Genomic DNA, 25,309 nt, shown 5'->3' on the forward strand with positions numbered 1-25,309 from the left:
ATTCTCACTTTATAATGAGGAAACTGAGACCAGAGAGGTTAAAAAAATCTGTCCGAGATCGCACGGTCAGTATATGCGAAATACTGATGAAGAGTTCCAAGAAAAAGGACAAATTACTTCATATGCTAATAAATTATGTATGTCACAATTAAATATGACATGAACTAATAATTCCCACCTCTGTAATGGTTAAGAGCTACGGCTGCTAACCAAAAGGTTGGCAGTTCAAATCCACCAGGTGCTCCTTGGAAACCCTATGGGGCAGTTCTGCTCTGTCCTACAGGGTCACTATGAGTCGGAATCGACTCGATGGCAATGGGTTTGGTTTTTTGCTTTATCATCCACCAAAGAGTTGTCAACAAGGATGGCCAGATTGAGATTATTATCTTAGTGGTGTCTCTGTTCCCTGTAATTAGGTGTCCCTGGCCCCTAACCTGTGCCTCTTTGGTGTTTATCTACCACTTACTCTTCACGGTGCTGTCCATGAGTAACTGCTTGCTTATGCATGCTATTTAATGTACCTGCAGCTAGCCCTACACTCCCAGGTACATCGTGAGCTGCTGAAACACAAAGACTGGGTGTCCCTTCTCGTTTACAGGCCCCTGGGGACCTTGGAAATACTATACTTGGAGACAGTGATTCATAAATTCCGGCTGAATAAATGGGAGAGCAATCCACCTCAAAGCAACCACTGCAATAAGAAAGAAGAAATTAATTCCAAACTGGAGCGTTAAGTAGTGAATCTATAATCAATAATTACATGGACAAAAGCTTCAGGTCTAAGCTATACCAACACATACGTTCTCTCTCTTCTGAAATCTGTCCCGCTCTATTTTTTAATAAAACTAAACAATGTACGTATTATATAGTCTAGACCTGAAAAATATCAAAATACTACATAGGAATTCTGTTTTAGATTTTTTTAGGAAGTCATGTTATTTACAACCAGGATGACCATACGTTCTGATTTACCCAGTACAGCCCTGGTTTACGTTTGTTTTCCTAGCATGATGGCCAGTATCACTCTGCTCACTCCCAAAAGTGCCCCATTTTGGACAATAAATAATGTACTCATCTTAATTAAATCTAAAATATTATTAAGTTTAATAGCAGTTGCTGTCTTCCCACATTTCTCTCAAGGGCTTTTAAAATAGATAATGGGTAAATGAAAGAATGGGGGGTGGATGGGGGCTTTGGGGGAGGTGGATGGACGGATGGATGATTAGAAGATGGATGAACAAATGAATGGACAGGTAGAAAAGAAAGCTCAGTGCCAATTTGAACTTGGGCTATGGTAATAACTTACCTTGCAATTATAAGACTTTCAATTTACTTTAAAATTCTTAATCAGACACCTGCTGCTTCCCCTTAACATATATGGTGGAACTCAAAGGATACAAATTTAGCCTGGATCCATGCCACAGCAATTAACTTGATCTTAATAATAACCATTCATATTTACAATTATGACCATCAATACTTATCAAAGAAAACTTTGCCAGTTCAGATAAAAGGCAAGATACCATATATCTTCTACACATTTTAAAGTATTAGAACTGGGCACAAGAGATACATAAAGCCTAATGCCTGTCTTTACAGAGTTCAAAATCAGCAAAACAATTTTAAAATTTCCATCATTTCATTTATTTGAAGGCTCTTCTTCAATAAAAGGTGGAGGGCGAAAAATCTGATTTTCAGAATTGTTTCAAAGAAAAGTCAGGTGTATCCTATTCTTATGTACTAAAGAGAAGCTGCTGCCAAAGTACTGCCCAATAGGGCTGCATGTATAGTAGGTAATCATGATGCTTCTGATGAATGAATGAGTGAACAAACAAAAAAAGAAATAATCAGCAAAGTGCCTCAAAAACTAGGCAAACAGGGAACAAGAAAGGAACCAAACACCTAGATAATCCAAAATGATAGTCAACTGATAACTCACAGAGAGTTTGAGAAAACCCTTCAGAGCATGAATTGGTCATTTCGGGAATTAGATACCTGGGCCAGCTTCTGTGCCATACAAATTCACGCTAAGCCTCAATTAATTCACCTGATAAATTGGGATGATGCTGCTCCCCTCTCCTACCTTACAGAAGACTACACGCATATGACAAATGAAAACACACTGAAAATCATTACCACCATCGGAAATGATATTTCAATGTTACTTTCATTCTTTCCTTTAATTTTGTAAATAGCAAAAATATTTGAATTCATTGAAATGCTCTCTTCCTTTATAAGACAACAGCTGATACGAAGAACCATAATTTGACTAGAAACAGTCAACTGTAATATTTTCAAGTTTTTATTAAAAGTGATATTTGCTTGAAAATTAATTAGAAAATTAATATTTGTTTTAGGCCTGAGGTCTACAATGCTGTGTTTATTCTCATGGCTGATTTAAGGTCAGTGCTATGAAATGCCATGAAGAGGAATGTTGAATATTTTCTCTAGCATTTATGTCCAAGGCTGTGGCCTGTAGCAGAACCTACTGCGCAGATTATCAATATTACTTTTAGCATTTCGGTTACATTTAGCTTCATGCTGTGATTCTGTGAATACATGCAGGGCATTTGGAATTGAGTAATAATCTATATTTATTTAAATAGCTCAAGGTAATACACGTCTTAGTGTACAGATTCTTCATCCAAGTATATTCATTCAATATCTTTTCTAAAAGCATGGCGTTTCTGATTACGTCATTAATCACACTGACATCACTCCAAGCAGCCTTTCCAAAATGTCTGAAAATTTTATACTCTTCTAATACATGCTGTGTTCTGATTTTAAGCTTCTCAATGTTGGTAAAAAGCCCGTGTACTCCTTCCTATAAGGAGCCCTGGTGGTACAATGGTTAAGTGCTTGGCTACTAACGAAAATGCTGGCAGCTCAAACCCACCAGCTGCTCTGTGGAAGAAAAGACTGGGCAACCTGCTCCTGGAAACATTATTGCCCAGGAAACCCTATGGGGTAGCAGTTCTGTTATGTCATTAAAAAAATAAATAAATAAACAACCCATTGCCATCAAGTTGACTCCAACTCAAAGTGACTCTATAGTATAAACTGCCCCATAAGGCTTCCAAAGAGCAGCTGGTGGATACCAACTGCTGACCTTTTGATTAGCAGCTGAACTCTTAACCACTGTTCCACCAAGGCTCCATTACTCTGTCATATAGGGTTGCTGTTAGTGGGAATTGACTCAACGGCACACACAACATTCCTTCCTATAACATCATCTTGCTTCCCTGATGTTTATGGGCCCTTAATAAATGTTTGTTTAACAAATTTAGTTGATTTTTAAAACGTTTATAAATTTTAGTAAACTATCACATTCACTTCCATGTAGGAAATGTAGGTAAACTTCTGAGATTTTAAGACAAAATTTCTGAATTGTTACTTAAAGAAACTGAAACACAGAGATTAAGTGCTCTTTCAAGGTTGCAGGGCTAGTAAATACTAGCACTAGGATTTGAATCCAGCCATCTGGCTCAGAGCCCATGGTCTTAACCTGTTTGCTATGCAGACTTCTAATTCTTTTCTCTTTATCTAATTTATATTATTTTTATACTTAAGAATAGCATAGACTTCAAATGCAAGGGTGTAATTAAGATGTTTCCTAATTACACAGGAACATTTTTGGCCAAAGAGTCTTAATGAATACGTTCCTATTAACCAAACCATCAGTGAACGTAACTTTAGGGTCTTAGCACTAGTTACCACGCTGCTAAATTAACAAGGAGTAAGGGTCTTTGGGCCTGGAGTCTCAAGCTCCCAGGCTGGCTAGAGCCACAGTCCATTTCTCCACTGCCAGCAACAGTAGCTGTGTGTATGTGTATGTGTGTGCAAGCATGCACACATCTGTGTGTGTTGCATTAATGTGACTGTAAACGGTTCCTAATCCCACTTCCACTTGGAGGTGTTTCACTCCCTCTCCCTAGATGTTATAATATTTGCTTATTGGCAGCCTTCAGGCGCCAAGTCCTTAATTACCAGCAGCATCTTGGCAGTCACTTCCTACTGGCAGTGCTAGGAGACAGAACTCTATAGATTTCTTCTTTTCCATGAATTGCTCCCCCAGGAGCTGCTAAATGGGAGGGCCCTGCCTTCTATCTGACCGATATCCAAAACAGCAAGCAGGGAGCCTCTTGACAACACCATATAAATTTTTTCATAAAATTTCCACTGGGATCTTAGGATTCGTGAAGGTCTTCAAATATGGCATGGCAGGGTTTCCTTATTGGTTTGCTCTACCTCCTGAGGCTGAAATGACCTGCTACGTAACCTCCAATAAACCACTGGTGTGGTGTGTGGTGGGGGAGCGAGAATTACGTCACTCCTGCCTCCCACAGTCCTACAGGAGACAAACAGAGTCCTCACAGCACGCTCATCACTGTCTTTCTCAAGTGCGCTCAATTAATGATTCTTTGGTCCTAAAAATGGGTAACCAGGACAGCTTTTTTCTTTCTGGGGTAGAATAAAACAGAAGATTGATATATGGAACTTTAAAAGTCACAAGATTTCACTGGAAAAACTTAAAGTAAAAATTTTGTCATTTTAGAACTCCTTCATGCCACGTTTTGAAATTTCAGATCTTAGCAGTAAGAATATATTATATTAAAGAAAGGATACTGTGAGATTATATTTATATTTTTACATATATACGTATATACATACATAGACATACACAGACACACACACACATGTATTTTCACAGGCCAAATGTAATTACTGGCTTAAGCCCATTGGGCAATAACTGCAACCTCACTCCCACTGTCACCTTTAACAGGGCCCATCTCTCTCCGTCCTCAGACATTGATACCATCTGAGTATGCCTGATTCGTTTTCACATTTTGCTCATCCTCTTTATTCGCATGACTTCTGGTTGCATTTTCACCGCCAGAGGAGAAATACACTTAAAAGTTAGGGGGACAACCAAGAATTTTTGTGTCATGAAACCCAAGAAGGTGAATGCCATCTTTCTACAGGTTGAATTGGTGGCACAGTAAAACCTCCCAAATTCGCACTGATAGGAAAATGATCATCTAAATGGTCCTCAAGACCATGTACACTAATAATGTACACGTTATACTAGGGTAAAGGCCCAGGGGCTAGTTTCTTCCATGAATAAAAAATTAGCTTAAAAATTGATCGTTGTCCCATGGAAACTGGATCAAAAATTTTAATTTTTATAAATATACCTCAAAGTGGCTAAGGAACTTGAACACAGGGTGCTTTTTAACCTATCTCTAAAATATTCTCCAATTATACAATTAACTTAATAAATCAATAGGCATTATCGATCCTTTTTGCATAGAAAATATGCTGAGGTACACTTAAACTCAACCTCTGATAACATGATAAAAACATTCTGAATTTAGTGGACTTCCATGTATTAAATTTTAATGTCTGTATATATCTATATCCATAGATATCTTCACCTACATTTATAGACAGATAAAGGAGTCCTGGTGGTACAAAAGTTAAGCACTCAGATGCTAAATGAAAAGTTGGAGGTTTGAACCTGGCTCCCTGGGAGAAAGAATTAGCGATTTGCTAAAAGATTCCAAAAAAAGAAAACCCACTGCCGTGGAGTCGATTCTGACTTATAGAGACCCTATAGTACAGAGGAAACCCTGGTGGCGTAGTGGTTAAGTGCTACGGCTGCTAACCAAAGGGTCAGCAGTTTGAATCTGCCAGGCGCTCCTTGGAAACTCTATGGGGCAGTTCTACTCTGTCCTATAGGGTCGCTATGAGTTGGAATCAACTCGACGGCACTGGGTTTGGTTTGATTTTTATAGTACAGAGTAGAACTGCCCCATAGAGTTTCCAAGGAGCACCTGGTGGATTTCAACGGCCGACTTCTTGGTTAGCAGCTATAGCACTTAACCACTATGCCACCAGGGTTTCCTCAATCTGGTTCTACTCTGTCAGTTGTTGAAAATTGACTTGACGGCATCCAGCAACAACAAAGATTTCATTGCTATTGTTGTAGGCTACATATATCAATTACTTAGCAAATAGCTAATAACCGCCTACTGTATAGACAGTACCTTGTTTTTGTGTGCAATGCAATGTTGAATAACAAGATCCGGGCTCTCACAAAAGAGATGATAATCTTGGAGAAGTTGGATCAGTACATAATCAATTAGGTTTATATGGCAGGGTATGGCAAATTTCGGGTCAGTGGTACTGACAATACATTTGGAGAGGAAGACAATGGTAGGGAGAAATAGCTTTCTCTCTATGAGGGTTCACAGTTTCCTGTACCCGCCGTGTTAATTCCCAGCATGTCCTCGTTTGCTTTTGGCGTAATTCAAATTATACTGAGGGTCCATGTGGACCAGCCACTTTCCTGTGTGAGGATCCACCCAATGACCTGCCTGAGAAGACAGTCCCTTAGACCAAAAGCCAGAATCGAGCAGAGGACTCATGGGAGACGGAAGAGGGTCCTCTGACTCTACAGAGATACCAAACTTCTGGAAGACGACACCTCCATAAAGAAATAATGATACCCTCCCCGCTGGAGACAGACAGGGAATCAGAAAGAGACACAGCCTGTGAGGTACTTCTGGTGCTAGACAGATTATAAACATAATTATTTTTATGGCATTTATGTTTTCTATAATTATATTCTTTTTTCTCCTATAATACTTAATAAGCAGCCCTGGTGGTGCTGTGGTTAAGCACTCAGCTGCCAACTAAAAGGCTGGCTTGAACCCACCAGCAAGTACCATGTAAGAAAGATGCGGCAGTCTGCTTCCATAAAGATTACAGCCTTGGAAACACTATAGGGCAATTCTACTCTGTCCTGTAGGGTGGCTACGAGTTGGAATCGACTCGATGGCAATGGGTTTGGTTTTTAATATTTATTACATTTTTTTTTTCTTTTTCTTTTAATGCCAGACTCAGGAATGTGTATACATATGAATATCGTGTGGGGGGGGGGGTTCATATTGGGCCAGAGCATTAAAGGCAAGGCAGGCTGAGGACTGTATTGGGGCAAGCAAGAACACTCAGGGGAAGAGCATTAGAGAAATGATCTCTTGTTTAGCCTCTCCTTGCTGGGTGATGGAGAAAGCTTCCAGAACTTTCTTCGGCTGAAACCCTGCCTGGTTTTGAACTAGAAGAGAGGCCACCCACTGGCCTGAGTGGCGGAGGGTTGAGCCTGGACTGTAATTCTAAAGCTCCCTTTGGCACCTGTTATAAAGAATGTCAAGGGGTGGTGACGTAGCAAGGTAGGTAGCCAGCTCCTCACAGCCAGGGTCCTGCAGCTAGAGGATTTATTCTGTATCAAAACTCCTACTTGGGCACCGACATTGCTGTCCTGATATATACTTTGGAGAGTATCAGAAGGGAAAAACAAAACGACAAATCCTCCACCCACAAAAGCCCTAGGGGAAAAATGCTTATGGAGAAGAAAGAAAAAGACTGGGTTGACTTATTTAGGGTAGAGTTGAGGCATATGGAAAACCCAATAGTATGTTTCAAAAGCCTAAAAGCCAAATAAGGAGAGCATCTATTTCCACTGAGGTTTGGATAGGATACACAAGGCTGAAAGGGCAGGAGGGATTTACATCAGGCATTAGGGGAACGTCCTCCAAGGTTCTGGAATGTGTTACGGAGATAGCCTGGAATGCCTTACGAGCCAGAACATGTGATTTTCTTTTCCAAAAACTTTAAAGTAATAGGTAGGCAGGTACCCTGCTTGCCTGAGCACAGTTCTGCCCTCAGGTAGAAGAATATGATTAAATGAGCTATCAAGGTCAGGAGGCACCGTGATGGAAGTAAAAACCTTCCAACATACATTCCAGGCTTGCATCCTGGTTCTAATCTGTCTGTGTGAAAATGACAATGTGGCGGGGCCATCTGACCTCCTCTAAGTTCACAAGGGGGAAGGCGAATCAAGGTCAACAGCCCAAGGCTGATTCCTAGGAGGCAGAGGTCAGACAAATCTCCTCTCTCCAAACTTTTTATGGGTCCTGACACCAACCTTCCGACCTCCCTCCCACGGCACTCTCTACTTCTCTGCTGGGTTCGATAATTCATTGCAATGGCCACACAGAACTCACAGGCTGTACTAACAGTTATGGGGTTTATTAGAGAAGTAACAGGTTACAACTCAGGTTACTATTCAGTTCTTTAATCAGGACAGCCTCTCCTCCGCCGTGCTCAAAGACAGGCCTCTCTCTGGCCCTCAGCTCCGCCTCTGCCGTGTGTTACAAAGCTCCTTAGCTCTGCCAATAAGTGCCCATCCCGTTCTGCCAGTGAGACTTGGTCTGAGGCACTCAGCTCCAACGACAAGTGCCTGGAGGCACCCCACTCCGCCAGCAAGCCTCCTGCCCCAAAGTGCTCAGTTTTCTTGCTCTGTGGGCTGCAAAGCCCAGAGCACTATCTCCTGCCAGTCTCCTGGTTCTGCTGCCGCCATTTCTCTGCTGCTGCTTTTCACCATCCTGTGCTGTCTCCGGGGTTACAGCTCTCCCTTTCTCTCTCTCTGTTTCCTGGGTCCAGGAGGTTCTCAGCACAGGGACCCTGGATCCAATGGGTGCTCTCTTCTTCTTGGTGAAGGTCAGGTCTCCTCTGCTCTGGAATTGGCTCTCTTTTAAGCCAACTGGCAAAACTGATCAATCCCCTCGTTAGGTTCCATATACCTTATTTGCATGGTCCCACCCCGACAAAGGTGCCATGTACCTTATTTGCATTATTAGCAATCTAGCTGATCCCTTTGGTGTGTCACAAGCACCTAATTTTTGCATAGCCCCACCCAGTCATTGGTGGGAGTTACAAGACCACGGCGAGAAAGACCATATAAAAGCTATCCACTGCGCTGCAGTCTGGAAAACAGAAATAAATCCTTTATACTTTTAAGTGTGGTAAGACAGAATCTTAGAAATATTTTTCCAAAATACGCTCAAAGTGCAAATACTGTGATCTTCTTGGAATGCATGCTTGGGAGAACATCCAGCTCCCTTCTTCATCCTATCCCCTAGCACACAAATATTAGTTTCTACATTAATGGTTAATGTCCTCGGCTGCAAACTGAAAAGGTGAAGGTCCAAGTTTGAAAGAAAGGTCTGCTGATCTACTTCTAAAGCATCAGCCATTGAAAACTATGGATCACAGTTCTACTCTGACACACATGGGGTTACCATGAGTTGAAATCGGCTTGACAGCAACTGGTCATTCCTGGATGGTACAAACAGTTAAGCACTCGACTGCTAACCAAAGGATGGTAGTTCAAACCCACCCAAAGGTGCCTTGGAAGAAAGGCATGGGGATGCTTCCGGAAGGTCACTGGTTTGAAAACCCTAGGGAGCACAGTTCTACTCTGCAACACATGGGGTCGACATGACTCAGAATTGACTTCATGGCAACTGGCTTGTATTTTTGTTGCTGTTGCAGATAATCCAAGCTTTTTGCTTCTTCTGCTCCCTGTTATGACACCTTAATTCTGATGGGAGGAGAAATCAAAGGAGACAGACATCAAACCAGTCACTTTTGTTTCTTTATAAACAACAGAATTTACTGAGGGAAGAATTTGTTACTTCTGATTAAAAATAAAGTTCCTAAGCTCCATAGCAACTGATAATTGAGTTCTTTGGACAAAAATATTTAAGAAACCAACTTAGCAATCCTTAGAAAAGAGATTTTTTTACTTGTTTTGTAGATTCTTATTCTTTGGGAATAACTATGCTCAAGACTGGTTTGGGTGTGTTTGTAACAGAAAAAACAAACAAATAAGCAAAAAGGAAAGCCTCCACCTAGTTTTACAATACTCTTAAAATAAGAAAACTAGATAGCTGTGGCCACCCAGCAAAAGGCCTCTCCCTCAGTTGAAAAGTTAATTCTTTAACAGCTGCAAGGGCTGACTTCTTGGCATATGTTTGAGCAGAAAATTTATTGCATGGAGCACGATATCATTGGGTATGCAAGGTAAATAGTCTCATTAAGAATGTTTTATGAAGAAACATTACTGTTCCAACAAGGTTGCAGGGGTGAACAAGGTATGAGAAAAAGGCAAAAGGCAGTGACCTGGAAATGGACAACAGCCCCCAGCTTAACTTCCTGTGCTTTCCTAATTTCTAGCAGGAGTCTCAATAGGCTCAGGCTGATAAGAACCAGTCAGATGCTAGAACGCACACGGGCTAGAAAAAAACCCTTTAGGAAGGGCCCCATGGGTACCTCCTTACACTGGCAGGTCGACTCAAGCAGAATCTACCTTAAGCAGATGGGATAAATAAAAATAACAGTTTACAAAACAGATACATTAAAGGGTTGTTAACTCTAGAAAATGGCATTTTTTCCTTACACAAAATATTCAGCAGAAGATGTCTTAAATAAAGCTCTCAAAGAACATTTACAATATAATTTATAAAAAGTTGTTTGGAGACTATTCTGACCAGGAGCATAATAGATTGTCCCAGACAGAAACAGGGAAAAATGTAGAACACACCTCAAATGCCTAAAGCAGGCCATACTTACTGGATCAGTAGAGACTAAAGGAACCCCCAAGACTATCGCCCTGAGATACTCTTTAAACTTGGAACTAAAGACACTCCTGGAGGTTACCTTTCAGCCAAATAATGGACTGGCTCATTAAATGAACAATATCACCCATGAATACTATGTTCCTTTAAATAATCATTTATATGAGACCAAACAGTCTATATTCACCCTAAAACCAAGATAAGAAGGCAAGGCCCGGCAGGGAGGCTAGATTAATGGAAACAGAACAACCAGAATGGAAATAATGAGAATGCTGACACATTGTGAAAAATGTAAGCAATGTCGCTGAACAATGTATAACAATTATTAAATGGGAACCTAACTGGCTGTGTAAACTTTAGGCAAAAATACAATAAAATAAAAAATACTTTTAAAAAGTTGTTTGCATACTACTTGTAAGGTGTACTTCCATTATTCTGCTTCTTTCTTTAAGCATTTGCTGCCCACTTATCACAATGGTTTACATGTGTTGGTCCCTTGTGATTACCTGCTGTGATCTAACATCTTGGAAATGTCCTGAGAATTCTAAGGCAACTAAGGAAGTTCCCTAAATTCAATTTCACAGAATTTTTTATTAATATTATTTGTGTCTATAGGGTCACTATGAGTCAGAATCATTTTGGGTTTTGGGTTAATATAAGAAATAGAAACTGAATAAAGAATGGAAAATATACCGACTAAGAGAAGTTTCATCTCCAATTTTATCAATTTTCTTCAAAAATATTTCATCTATCTTAGTTCAATATTTTCTATAAAATAATTACTTATAGCTACATCACTATAGTTTTAATTTTTTTCAAAGATTCACACTTAACTGCATATTTCAGACAAAATTACCTTAAACATGTCGTAAGTACTGTTTTACACTATTTAAATGGAAACTAAACTACGCTTTAGTTGAGATTACCCGTGTTGAAGTTATAACCAAATGATTAACATTATTAAGAGCCAAATAATGGAACAGAAAATAATCCGCAAATTAATACAAAAAACATTTTTCACGATTGGGATAACATAAAAAATATTCTGTATTTCTGAAGTACTATTATTCTGTTACAGGAAACCCTGGTGACGTAGTGGTTAAAATACCAAAAGGCTGGCAGTTTGAATCTACCAGGTGCTCCTTGGAGGCCCTATGGGGCAGTTCTACTCTGTCCTATAGGGTCCCTACGAGTCTGAATCGACTCGATGGCAATGGGGCAAAAAATTATTCCATTAGTAAGAACCTTGCACAAATGTTAAACAAAGAAACCAAGGAGATTATAAAAATCTTCATGTTAGATATTAACATTAATATAAAAAATATGATTATCATAAGTACATGTAAATGAGTTAACAGGACTCTATTCAATTTTGAAAAAAAAAATTAAATAGGCCTGAGGAATGAGAAAACAAATGACAATGTTTATAGCATTTATGGATTTTAAATAAATATTACTTCGTGTTTTATTCCACTGACATTATCAGAATGAGTCTAAATTAACAATTAATAGTAGCCAATGATGTATGTACTCGAAAAAAAAATGTATTATTTTTCTAGGCTGAGGATCTCTTCAGGATCCAGGCTGCCATTGGTCTGGAAACTCCCGGATAAAGCTTAGCCAAACCAAATGGCTTTTATTGAATAAGTGATTTCTCTTGCATTGGCTTCTCATTTTTTCATTTTTCATTCCAGCTTTTCTTTGCACACAGAGTTGGTATTGAAACATCCTGAGGCACTTTTGATGATGTCTCGTGTTGGCAGGTACCCAGTCACTGCTGAGGAAGGACCGTCTTAATTAACGGCCGGGCGGTGAGCAGAGCCGTGCCAGGACACGGACAAACACACAAGCCTACCTGCCCAGCTCTGTTTATAATTCTAACTGCTAGTTTTTCATTTGGTATTCTGCCACAGTGTAAATTCCAGAGCTTTGGGGACTCTCTCAAAACCTAATTCAGCACAGCAGGGTGAACAAAAGCGTCTTTAAAAAAACATGATGTCCATCTCAGTTTCAAAAGTAATCACATTTGTATCATTTAGCTAATACCAAAAATGAAAAAAAATCCAAAAGAGAATTTAAGAAAGTTCTTAATATCACTCTAACTTAAGAAAAAAAAGAAAAAAAAACCAAAACACTTTTTAGAGAAGTTTAGTATTAAATAACTTTTATTTTCAGTTACTCCTCATACTCTGTATTTTTCTTTTCTAGATGAGACTGAACCATAGACTTACATGGAAACAAGTTAGTCCTTCTTCCTCAAAGCCGGGAGGCAAGCTGCCCTGAGGAGGTCTACTGGAGATGTTTATTTTAGTTCAGGAAGGACAGCTGGGCCATTTCTAAAAGTTTTTCTTTGGGGCCACAATTCACATTTAAATCACTGAGATAGGACTTTTTAAAGTAGCATCACATTTGCAATGATAAGATTAAACAAATGCAATTAATTGTTTCTTCTCTCAAACGACTTGCTATTTTCCAGCGAGTATTCTGCGTATATTTCTCAAAGGTAGGTATCCCTTTATTTAAAACAAAGTCGACTTTATTGGCATGTTACGATTTAACACTCATATATGTCCTCTGAAGAACGGAGGGCGCCTTTTTTATATATATCCTCTGAAGAACGGAGGGCGCCTTTGATGGGTTCATTTCACTGCCGGTTTTGCTGGGGTTAGAAGGAGCCCGCTTGGTGTCGCAGGAGGGCCCATGGCTGTCACCCTAGAGCAGAGCTACTGACTAGAAGGAAAAAAGTTCTTTATTGCTCCCTTGGGTTGAAGCCAATTTCATGCTATGGTTTTCAAACAGACTGTGTGGTTCTGAGTCACATGCCGTGTAAAATACAATTTTTAAGCCCCACAATTGAATAGGGATGACAAATGCCTAGAGAATTCGTATATTTTCATGATTTTTTTTTGGACTCCCATTTAGGACAAGAAATTCTTTCATATTCAAATATTGTGCCTTCACAGATAACAAACACAGAGAAGAAAGGGCATGTGACCATGGCCAATACAATGTTGTAATCTACACTCTTTGTTCAGTTTCTGGACTATCATGTTAGAACCTGTCTAAGCATTTTATTGCATGGCACACAGTAGGCATTAAAAAAATGTTTAATGAACCAAGGCAAAGAAAGAACAAACAAATGAATGCTTTGCTGACCCTCTATAAGTGGCCAGATATTCTTAACGTGATGACTACATGTATAACAGAATGAAACATTGCCAGTCCTGTGCCATCTTCACAGTCCTTTGTATGATAAAGTTGCAGTCACTGTGTATTTTGAGTGCCCTTTGTTTTCAACCTATGGGGCTCATCTTCCAAAACCATTTTGGACAATATTTTGCTGTGATCCATAGGATTTTCGTTGCCTAATTTTCAGATGTAGATTGCCAGGTCTTTATTCTTAGTCTTTCTTAGTCTGGGAGCTCCACTGAAACCTGTCCACCAGTGGCATTCACTCCAGCACCACAGCAACACACAAGCCACCACGATGCAACAAACGGAGAGGATACTGGTTTTACTCCAAACCCCACGTACAGTCCAGTGAGCTAGGTTAGCCTACCCAGAAAACAACCCCAGCCAAGGCTCAACCCAGCCTCCGTGTGATAACAAGCAGCAGCAAATGGGGTAGTAGAAGGGCCTGGCTGCCTGCAGACAGGTGGTCTGCTGGTGGCTTCGCTGACTGGTGCTTCTAACCTGGAGAGAATCTAAAGAGATATGAAATGGGAGAAGGCAAAAAGAAAAAGATGTTCACCTCTTTGGCTTCATAGAAGAACCACATTTCAAGAGACAATCCATGATAAGAGGCAGTCTGCATCCCCATTAGGGACCAATTAGTGCCATTAGGACCCAACATCTCAGGTTGCTTGTTTGTAGGTGGAATGACAGGAAATGCCCTTGCCTTTGACCCTGACCCAAACTTGTGGAAGGGGTGGGGATGCAGAGATCTGTGATCGTCTCCTGCCCAAAATTACTGTAATCAGCTTAAGGTTTTCACACCCAAACTGTGAACACCCTAATGGGGAATCATAACTTTCTGGAATCAGAAGGGAATTCACAAAAGAGCCACAGTCTAATCTCCTCATTTTAAATCACAGAAATGAAGTTCCACAAAGATGCATTGGCTTGGCCAAGATTCCAGCTGGTTGAGGTGGTACATGTACTCGGTCTCCTCATTTCTAGTTCACTGCCCTGTAAGCTGGGTCAGCGTCTGAATTTCAATACAGGAGGGGCCTAGAGAAATGTGTGAAGAGACGTTTGCACAACAAGACATTTATTTATCGTTACTTCCTTTACTGGAAGGTGTTTGATGAAAATTATGAGAGGGAGACTAAAGGCCTCTTCCTAAGCCATCTAACAATCAGTTTAATATTTAATTTGGTATAAACTCAAAACTATCCAAATGGAATTCCAGCTTTTTCAAAAAATGTTTCTTCAGGATTATCATGAGAAGTGATCAAGGTTGAATAAAACAAATTATCCATGACTCCTGGTAGCAAACAATTTAGTAGAATGACAGTGTTCGTATGATTGTGAGTTGTCTTATCTGTGTAGAAGGACTTTTATGTTTTGGTAATGACAAACTAAAAAAAAAAAATTACAGGATAAAAAAAAGGATATGCCTTAATAAAAAACCTGTTGCCATTGAGTCAATTCCAACTCATAGCGACCCTACAGGACAGAGGAGAACTGCCTCATAGGGTTTCCAAGGAGTGGCTGGTTGATTCAAACTGTCAACCTTTTGGTTAATAGCCAAGCTCTTAACCAGTAAGTGACCCTATAAATATTATGTATCACTTGAATCGTAAACTTCAAGAATACATTGAATAACTGCTGTGGGCCTGACCATCAAAGCCCCGTGAATTTAATTCAATACTCTATAACAAAACGAACGTTAGGACGTGAACTGAAGCTGCTTTAAGGCAGTACCTAAGTCCCAGGTAGCATCTGGAGGGACAAGTCCTATGCAGCTACCACTATGACCCTTACCCTGTTGCTTTCATGGACAAGTACAGGGCATAAATGAACCTTTCTGTGGAAGTGGTCTTTCCTAACACTTCGCAGGCATTAGTTTGGAGAAGAAATCATCCCCATGCATCATTCTCAGTATCCTCAGCTGTTAGAGTCCACACTTTTTTAGCAGCGTCCCTGGCCTTTACCCACTAGATGCCAGTAGCACCCTTTTCCCCCCAGTTGCCACAACAGAAAAATGTCTCCAGACTTTGCCAAGTATCTCCTGGGGAGAAGAGGAACTGCCCCGGTTGAGAACCACTGGTCTACACGAAGGAAGTTGTTAAAAAAAAGAACAATCAGGTGGAAAAATAATTAAATCACCTGACTATAAAAAAAAAAAAAAAATCAAATGAGAATTTAATTTGCTGAAATAAGAGACACGCTAATTAATTATGCTCCCAGAATTAGTTTCCTTTATAGCCAAAAACCAAATCCCATGCCATCAATTCAATTCCAACTCATAGCAACCCTACAGGACAGGGTAGAACGGCCCCATAAGGTTTCTAAGGCTGTAAATCTTTATGGAAGCAGACTGCCCCATGTTCTCCTGCAGAGCGGCTGTTGGGTTCAAACTGCCAATCTTTCTGTTAGCAGCCGCGTGCTTAATCACTATACCACCAGGGCTCCTTTCCTTCATAGCAAAAGTCATAAACTGGAAAGTGAGCTAAGCATAATAAAAAATGTTGCATTTTTCCAACTATGGCATATTTCACACACAAAAAATTGTATTTGAGGTATCTCCCCCCTCCCTGAAAAAAAAATCTTAATATCTGACAATACCTACCTAGGTTTGCCCATGGCAACAAACAAATGGCTGCAGCTGAATGCTAGCTACTCCCTTTAGACACAGCACTGAAGTTCCCACCCACCCACCCCCATGCTTTATAGATAGGTGAATTCAATGCAAAACTTAGTGTTGTAAAAAATTAGAACCTACTCATGTATTCCACCACCCATCTGTCTGTCCGTTTGTTCTACTGTGGTGGCTTGTGTGTTGCTATGATGCTGGAAGCTATGCCACCAGTATTTCAAACACCAGTAGGGTCACCCATTGTGGATAGGTTTCAGTGGAGCTTCCAGGTTAAGACAGACTAGGAAGAAAGGCCTGGAGATCTGCTTCTGAAAATTAGCCAATGAAAACCCTATGAATCAAGACAGGATATTGTCCAAAATACTGCTGGAATACTAGCCCCTTATGCTGGAGGCGCTCAACACACACAGTGGCCGCATAATGGACTTGAGCACACCAATTGTGGGGATGGTACAGAACTGACTCGAAGGCCATCGACAACAACAAATTCATACACTGAAAACTTACATTCAGTTTCCTAGAAACCCAAATCTTATAAACAATGCCACACTTTTAAACTACAAACAGAATTTACAAGCAACACATAGCACACTGGAGAAATACTCGCAGTTTAATGTAAACACAACACCAGGTTTACAATTCACAAGACACAGCCCCACCACACCTAAAGGGTGTCCATACTGTCTGACAAGTGCGTATCCTGCACTTTATTACACTCATAAAAAAAATGAGTAATGACTGGCGGAGTTCAACATTCATTCTCACATCAAAATTCAAGCTAGGCTTTATACAATGGTTGATTACTAACCACCCATTAAAAAGAATATTTGTTCCTGTGATGAAACAGAGCCCCCACACATAACCTCCCTTCAGCTGTGTTGCTGGCACTGCTCACCACAGTCAACTTCCTGCTGACACCACCTGGCCAACCACACCCTTAGGTTTACAGTCTATTTCTCATCTTCCAAGTTCCACTTCTTTCCCTATCCTGTGTATGGTAGGCCTGTACCCAGCCCATTTAAATACACAATTAAACATGACTACAATATGGAAGAATTTTCAGGTATAACCTGTACAAAGTTAGTTCAATCACGAGTAGAGTTTCAAACTGTTCAGCTAGCTTGGCACGCTCCCTACATCTTCCCTGATTACATACTCCTTTCTAAGCCTACAAGCTTCTCTGTTTCCCACAAGTGGGGATGGAAGACTGTCCTTGTGTATATGGTCACAAACACAGCACCGCTTATTTCTGGTCTGTTCAACTTGCCCCCCAGAACGGGCTGAATGTTTCTGTCAGTTTGGGTGAATTTCTGGGAGGATGGGCTCTTCTCTGCCTAAAATCTGTACACACCTGCTGCTTTGACCTTAGGTCACAGCTATTAAGGAAACCACAGATTCTACTGATCTAATTAACAATTTTGGGGGTTTACTCCCCTAATCTCAACTGAATCTTCATCTTAGCCTACTCGTCTTCATTTTGGTCCACTGGTTTGCTTTTCTTTTCATTACTTCTTACCCTTGCTTTTTTTTCCCCATTTATTTTGGGCACTTGTACTTCCAGCCCCTTTACTCTAGGTCAATTAAACCTAATTTCCCTTGACCTTGAATTTTAGGTTTCACTACAAACCACGAGATCAGGGGGAATTCCTACCTTAACAGAAGCAACAGCTATTCCAATATCCCATTCTCCCATGCTAGTGATAAAACGTGTAGTTAAATAAGCGTAATCAAGAAGCTCAAACATCACTTTTAATCCCTCATCAAGAAATGAGAAAAGGAAAACCTTTTCTGCACATATTACCACTTAAGAAGTTGCCAAATTATACCATGAAAATCAATATTATGATCAAGATTAATCATGTTTTGTGAAACTGTACCTTTCTATAGAAATGGGAAATAAACCAGAATTTTCTTAAAATACCATTCTTGTAATCTATGTTATGGGCCTGATTTTAAAATAAAGTCTTTTGTGTCTTTACTAACTGTGTAGGTAGAGGTTTTTTTTTTTTTGCTAACTTCAGTTCAGTTGTGTTCTAACAAGGTTTAACTGCACGTTCATTCATTCTTTTATTCAATAAGCATCTACTCGTGCTAGGTAGCCTAGATATGAAAACAAAAGGATAATCCCGTCCCTGAGAAGTTCAAAGACTATTTGGTAAGAAATACCTATACACAAACAATTATGATGTGATGAGAGCCATAATACAGGCTTTGGAAGCATAGAGGAGGTACTAGTCAACTAATCCATCTAAGAAACTCACAAAAAGCTTTACAGAAAAAGCCTTACTAAATTATATACACATATAACATTTTTAAATTGTCTAAAAGGGTCTAAAAAGACCCATCTATGAGGGACGCACTTAATGTGGAGGTAATAGGCTTTTGAGATAGGTCTGAAACGGGTAACACTTACTAGCATCAGGAAGGAAACTGTCGGCCATTTAAGAACTGCGTGGATCAAAGCAAAACCAGAAGGCTGTAAGCAAGAAAGCAGAGCCGTCTCATGCAAAGGAAGGGTCATGTCAGGGAATGTGGAGAAAGGAAAATGAAGCGGGCGAGCACGTTGTTGTTGTCAGTTGCCGTCAAGTCGATTCCGACTCATGATGACCCACGTGTGCAGAGTAGAACTGTGCTTGACACAGAGGGCCAGAATCAGGGTGGCATCCAGAAATCAAAGAGGCCACACGTTTTAATGGACAAAGGTAATGTAGTAGCAGAGTAATGTTCCCCCAAAGAAGTTCACCTCCTAATCCTCAGAACCTGTAAATATGTTACCTTACATGGCAAAAGAGACTCTGCAGGTTAAGGATTTTAATATCTTGGCTTATCTGAGTGGGCCCAACAAGGATGCTTATAAGCAGAAGGTGCAGGAAAGAAAGTCAGTCAAACAAGGACATGTAATGTGGGAAGCAGAGGTAGGAGTGATGCGATTGCTGCCAGTAAATATGGAAGGGGATGTGAACCAATGGATGCTGGCAACCTCTAGAAGCGGGAAAAGGCAAGGAAATGGATTTTCTTCTAGTGCCTCCACAAAGGAACACAGCCCTGTTGAAGCCTTGATTTTAGCCCAGGGAGGCCCATTTTGGACTCCTGACCTCTGGAAATGTCAGATAAAAAATGCATGTCTTTTAAGCCACTAAGCTTGTGGAAATTTGTTAAAGCAACAATAGGAAACTAATACACATAGGAATATAGGTGCCTTCCTCTTGGCCTTCCTATGTCTCTGGTGTAAGTGAGAGGCCACTGTCATGGCTAAAAAGGATGACCCTATCATTCCAACCAGCAAAGCTAATTTAGCAGAGCCCTACAGTCTGACCCGGGAGGAGTTGTTGGTGGGAGAAGTTGTGGATGGTGTGGAGGGTGCAATGGGGCAGGTGGGAGGATAACCAGTCACACAGGGTAATTCCTAGCAGTGGCCAGAACTTTTCAGGGGCCAGAATGGGGTCAGGGAGAGAAGAGGGGTGTGTGTATGTGTGTGTACTTTGAAAAACAAACTAGTATTGTGGTCAATGCTTTATGTTCAGTCATAGCACCCTATTTAGTTTCAATTTCAAATAACCTAAGAGGAAACTTCCATTTTTTTTTTTTTTTAATTAAAAAAGAAAATAAGTCAAATATTTTGCAAAAAACTGACCTACTGGACAGGAAAGACTTTTGGGGGAAGGGATAGTTAGTAAGCCTTCGAATAAATAAATAAAGCCAAACCCCTTTAAGTCTTCCCTTTGTTTTAAATCTATTTTCAACTTCAGGGTATTTTAATAAATCACTTATGTAATATAACATATAAAAGCCAGAAAAGAACTTTACTTCACCCATAAAACACTAGTGAACCAACAGTAAAAAAAACAAAAAAAACAGTAGTGTCATATTATTTCAGATAATATCTGAAAACATATAATGATATGACCCAAACCATCTCTATTGAGCAAGGATAGAGAAGTGGGCCAAGGGTTATTTCCTCTAAAGAACAAAATGTATAGAGGGGAATAAACCAGCTTGGGCGTTTGGAAGATACCACGTACACAGACATTGTACTCTAAACCCCAGTGATTACAAGCATAAGAAAGAAGGCAACAGGAATTTGGACTCAAGGTCCTCAGCTTTATTTTCTATTTAGTGCTATTTTAAAATAATAAAACAAAAATAACATTAAATAGAGAGAAAATAAAACAAGAAAAACTAAAGCAGTTGTTATAGAGTTGATTACAACTCATGGAAACACCACGTGTTTGAGCAGAACTGTGCTCCCTGGGATTTTCAATGACTATGAACTTTTGGAAGCAGACCGCCAGGCCTGTCTTCTGAGGTGCCTTGGGATGCATTCAAATTGCCAACCCTTTGGTTAGTAGCCAAGTGCTTAACTGTTTGTGTCACCCAGGGAATAAAACTAAAAGCTTAAAAAAAAAAATAAACTAAACTAAAGAGACTTCTTACCCTAATATAATTGCTGCCCATGTTACAGCAACCTTTGGAACAGCAGTTCTCAGCTCCAGCGTCTGATGGACAACATATAGAGTTTTCCAAAGGTGAGATGCCATGCCCCATCTGGATTTACGGAGTGAGAATCTCCGGGGCCAGGGCACGGGCGAGTGTGTTTAAAACACGGATGTTACAGAGGCTTTGGTGGGAACTGAGAACAACTGTCCAAGAGCATCAAGTCACACAGTCCTCCTGGGCTTCCCATCACTCCTTCATATCATCTGTTGAATTTGCCTTAAAATTTCTAATCTGACTCAAATTGACTTAATTTATCTAAAATCTAAGTATATACAGAATGGAAAAGTGTATCCTATGGGATTTAAAAAGTGACATTAGTAACATTGTGCAAATACTTCTAAGTAATGAATATTAAATTTCTTTCATTTATTCTCTTATTTTTCAAGAATGAAAGGGAGATGACGGAAGGTTGGCTGTTGGAAAATGGGTGCCCTTTATGTCACAGCCATTTCCTAGAATCTGTTACAAGAGAGACAAACATGCCACGTGTTCCCAGGAAACCATCCAGAGTTGCCTCAGTGGTCCTCACATGAGAAAGGACATAAAATAAAAACAAAAATAAAATAAAAACTCCATAAGGGCCCAGAAATCTTTAGAGTAAATGTGCATTTAATTGTTTAGCAAGAATGTGGAGGGCTGATTTTCACAATCTGAATTCAGTGAAGGACTTGTGCTGAAGTTGGACAGGAGGTGATACACAGTTTAGAAGGAGATGCAGGGCTGCTCCTTTCCAAACAGCACCCTACACAAGCATCAGGAGATGCCACAGGCCCCACTGATGGCATCAAAGCACAAAGGGAACAAGTGGGATCAATCCACCAAAATACCAAGGGGCAGAGTCACATGAGCCATCCCGAGACGCCACCTTGTTGTCCCAAGAGATAAAAGTCGAGACATTGCTGATACCAGGCTAAAACAAAGGCAAAGAACTCTAGAGATTTGGACTAAGAGTGCTTTTCAACTACCCTGCTGCTAAATTTTCAGTGCATCTCGGTAGCCGATAATAATAGTAATAATAATAAAAGATCATCATTTTTGGTAAAGTAGGGAGCCAATGAAACAAGGGAAATCTTTGATGAGATGGACTGACACAACAGTTGGAAAAATGGACTCCAGCATTATCAACGAGCATGAAGACGGTACAGGACTGGGCAATGTTTCATTCTGTCAAGTCAGAGCTGACGCAACAGCAACCAACAACAATAACATCATAAATGTCTTCATTCTTAAAGATAAGCTCACTGAAAGCAAAGCCAGGGCTTGTCTGGTCACTGCTACCCTTGCATCACTGAGTAGAACACCTGGTATACTAGAGGCATTCATTCATTCACTGAATGAATGCATCCATCAGAGACACCCTTTTGAATGTTATGATCCCCTCCTATACAAATTAATCTTATTATAAAAAGTAATTATATAGCAACAGAATTACTGCCTATTTTCATCATTATTTAAAATATTTCACATTATTATTTTCTCAAAACACATACCACAGGAAATACTGAAGGAAGAGCATAAAAAAATTGAATTTCAGAGTTTTTTATTTTTAGGACCTAAATCAGCAACTGCCTTTATACTGTTATTTACAGGTCTTCTTCTCAAAATAACGAAGCAGCATATTCTGATGAAACCATTTTAATGAGCTCTGCTAGGTCAGCTTTTAAGGACTTCTCATCCAAATGTAAATAATTGTTTTTTTAATCAGCAAATAAAGTGCTCAACAAACACCTTCGCTCTTACTGTATCTTAAATTTCCCCAGTTTCTTAGAGAACTTTTATTCTCCTTTATTAATCATTATAATGAGTATGTGTTTTATAATTTGTAAAATCGATAAAAATATTTTTTATATCTCTTAGAATTGGGCTAGCCTCTAAAGGCGTGTTACCTGTCCCAGACAATTATCAGCTTAAAAGATGTTAAAAATATTAAAAACCATACATATTTACTACTGAAGACTGAGGGACTAGTAGGAAGTAAGCTGAATGGTTTTTCTATCTTCTAGAGGCGAGGACAGGGGATTTTACTAGAACGTTAACGGCTTCTTTTCCCTATTTCACAATCACAGTGTTTTACTGTGAAGATGGGGAGAGGAGGATATTTATTCAGGATGTACACAAGAAACAGATCATTAGTCACTAGATCTTCAAATAGGAAAAGACTAAATTATATTCCTCGGTGGGCACAGCTATCAACTGAAGTGAGGGAATTCAATGACTACAACTTTGAGAAATCAGAATCTGAGGAAGATGATACAAGTGACTCCTCAGAGAGGGCAGACGCTTTATCTGGAGTGACAGGCGGCCCCTTCTAAAATGACTGAGTGTGGTATACCTCTGACACTTGGTCACAAGGGGTTTGTCCTCTCTTCCCTACTATCTCCATATCTCTTGGCCCCTACTCATTCCTCACCCTCAAAGCTTATCCCAATATTAGGTCCTGGCGTCAGCGCGACTGTTTTGAGACAGAGAACAGCGGAGGCATAGAGAAAGGTTCTATAAGAGAATGTCTACCTTATATAATAATTGATTTTTTTTTAAAGCTTAAGATTTGTCTGCTTTTGTGTTTTGTTTTGGTTCATGTGATGTCCAACAGCCGTATCAAAAAGTCTTGAATTTCCAAAATAAAGCCTTCAGAAGTTCCATTCCAAGATGCCTGAAAAGCTATTATTCTGGTATAGCAATCTGCTTACTAAAAACTGATACCTTACTTCTAAATATATGAATTACTTATAATATGTAAATAAAAATCAGGGTGTTCGGAAAATTGCTATGATTTAGGGGATATTTCACAATTAGGAGACATTACAGTTGACTGTAATTATTATGAGTTTGTACTGGAGATGGAGTCCTGGTGGTGGCAGTCAGTAAGAGCTCAGCGGCTAACTAAAAGGTTGGCAATTCAAATCCACCAGCCACTCCTTGGAAACCCTATGGAGTAGTTTTACTCTGTCCTATAGGGTTGCGATGAGTTAAGATTCAACTCGGAAGCAACGAGTTTGGTTTTGGTTTTTATTGGCAATGCATCTGTTACACTGTTAGACTCACAGTTTCTTTCTGGAAAATGAGGTAAAAATGTTTCCTATCAAATGAAAAGGGAACCGGGGTGGCGTAGTAGTTAAATGCTACGACTGCTAACCAAAGGGTCGGTAGTTCAAATCCGCCAGGCGCTCCTTGGAAACTCCATGGAGGCAGTTCTACTCTGTCCTACAGAGTCGCTATAAGTTGGAATCGACTCGACGGCACTAGGTTTTTTTAATCAAATAAAGTCCTGATACATGCTACAACCTGGATGAACCTTGAAAACATTATGCTGAGGAAAATAGTAAGTCAATCACAAAAGGATGATCCCACTTACATAAAATAGACAAAATTATAGAGACCAGAGTTTATTGGTGGTTACCAGGGGTGGGAAGAAAGGGGGGAGGAAGAGTCATTGCTTAGGGGGCACTTAGTTTCTGTTAATGGTGGTAGAACAATTTGGAAAAAAGATTGTGGTGATGGTTGTATAACATGATGAACATAATGTCACTAAATTACACATGTAAAAATTATTGAACGGACAAATGTTTTGTTGTATATAATTTTTTTTTTTTTACCACAATTAAAAAAACAAACCCAAACTCTAGCATGCAACAAAGAAAAAAAAAAAAAATCCCTGTCATAGGTCTTCACGTTTTGTACCACAGGGCCTTATAACCTGGCCACACCAGCCTGTAAGGCAGGGGCAGCTGAGGCAAAGGCAGCCATTTCTATATCCTCAGAGAGAGTCTTGCAGCAGACTTGATCCAATGAGATGCTTTATTCTGGATAGTGACCAGCCAATCAGATTGAACCCTTTCTTGGAAAGTTTGAACGCTGAGCACTCAAAGAGAAGTGTAAGCAGTGAGATGACATGAAGTGGTGAGACACACAGAGAGAGGACAGTATATGGAAGCATGTGTAGTGAAAACTATCAGTAAGCAAAAGCAACAAGGTAGGGAGGGAAGAGCCTGGCAGGCGGAAAGAGTGAAAAGAAGCAAGTAAAAAGAGAAAAGAAAAAAAAAAATTAAAGAGAAATAGTCCTAGAAATTGAAAGCCTCCCATGTCCTAAATGGCATCCCAGTTCTTCACATGGACTGACTGTGAAATTGTTAATATTCTTATAATAAAACTACAATATCTGAGGTAACCTGAAAGTCTGCAGCAACAGGTTATTAATAACGTTTTCAAAAATAACAATAGCATGAGGTACCATAAACAAATAATCATTACAGCAAACACCACCTTGCCAGAGAGTTAAGAGATGGTTTTTCATTACAGAAAATGACAGGGTATGCGTGAAACCGGAAGGCTGTTGAGGACTGGCCAAAAGAGAACTCTATATCTAAGGATGCTACTCAGAAATGCTCTGACTCGGGGTCTCTTAAGACCACCAAGGCCAAATGACAAGATATCCTGGGTCCAAAAGGTATGAAATGCTAAGCTCTCAGGTCCTCTAACAGAGGCTGTGATGAAAACCTACCAGGACAGC

General features: G+C 39.9%; 1 protein-coding gene across 2 annotated transcripts in view; it reads right to left on the reverse strand.

Moving 5' to 3' along the window:
- The window catches only part of NR3C2 (nuclear receptor subfamily 3 group C member 2), a 349,336-nt gene that overhangs the window by 64,427 nt on the left and 259,600 nt on the right, over positions 1-25,309 (reverse strand). The window lies entirely within an intron of this gene.

This window comes from Loxodonta africana, chromosome 13 (assembly GCF_030014295.1).
Source record: "Loxodonta africana isolate mLoxAfr1 chromosome 13, mLoxAfr1.hap2, whole genome shotgun sequence".
NCBI lineage: Eukaryota > Metazoa > Chordata > Mammalia > Proboscidea > Elephantidae > Loxodonta > Loxodonta africana.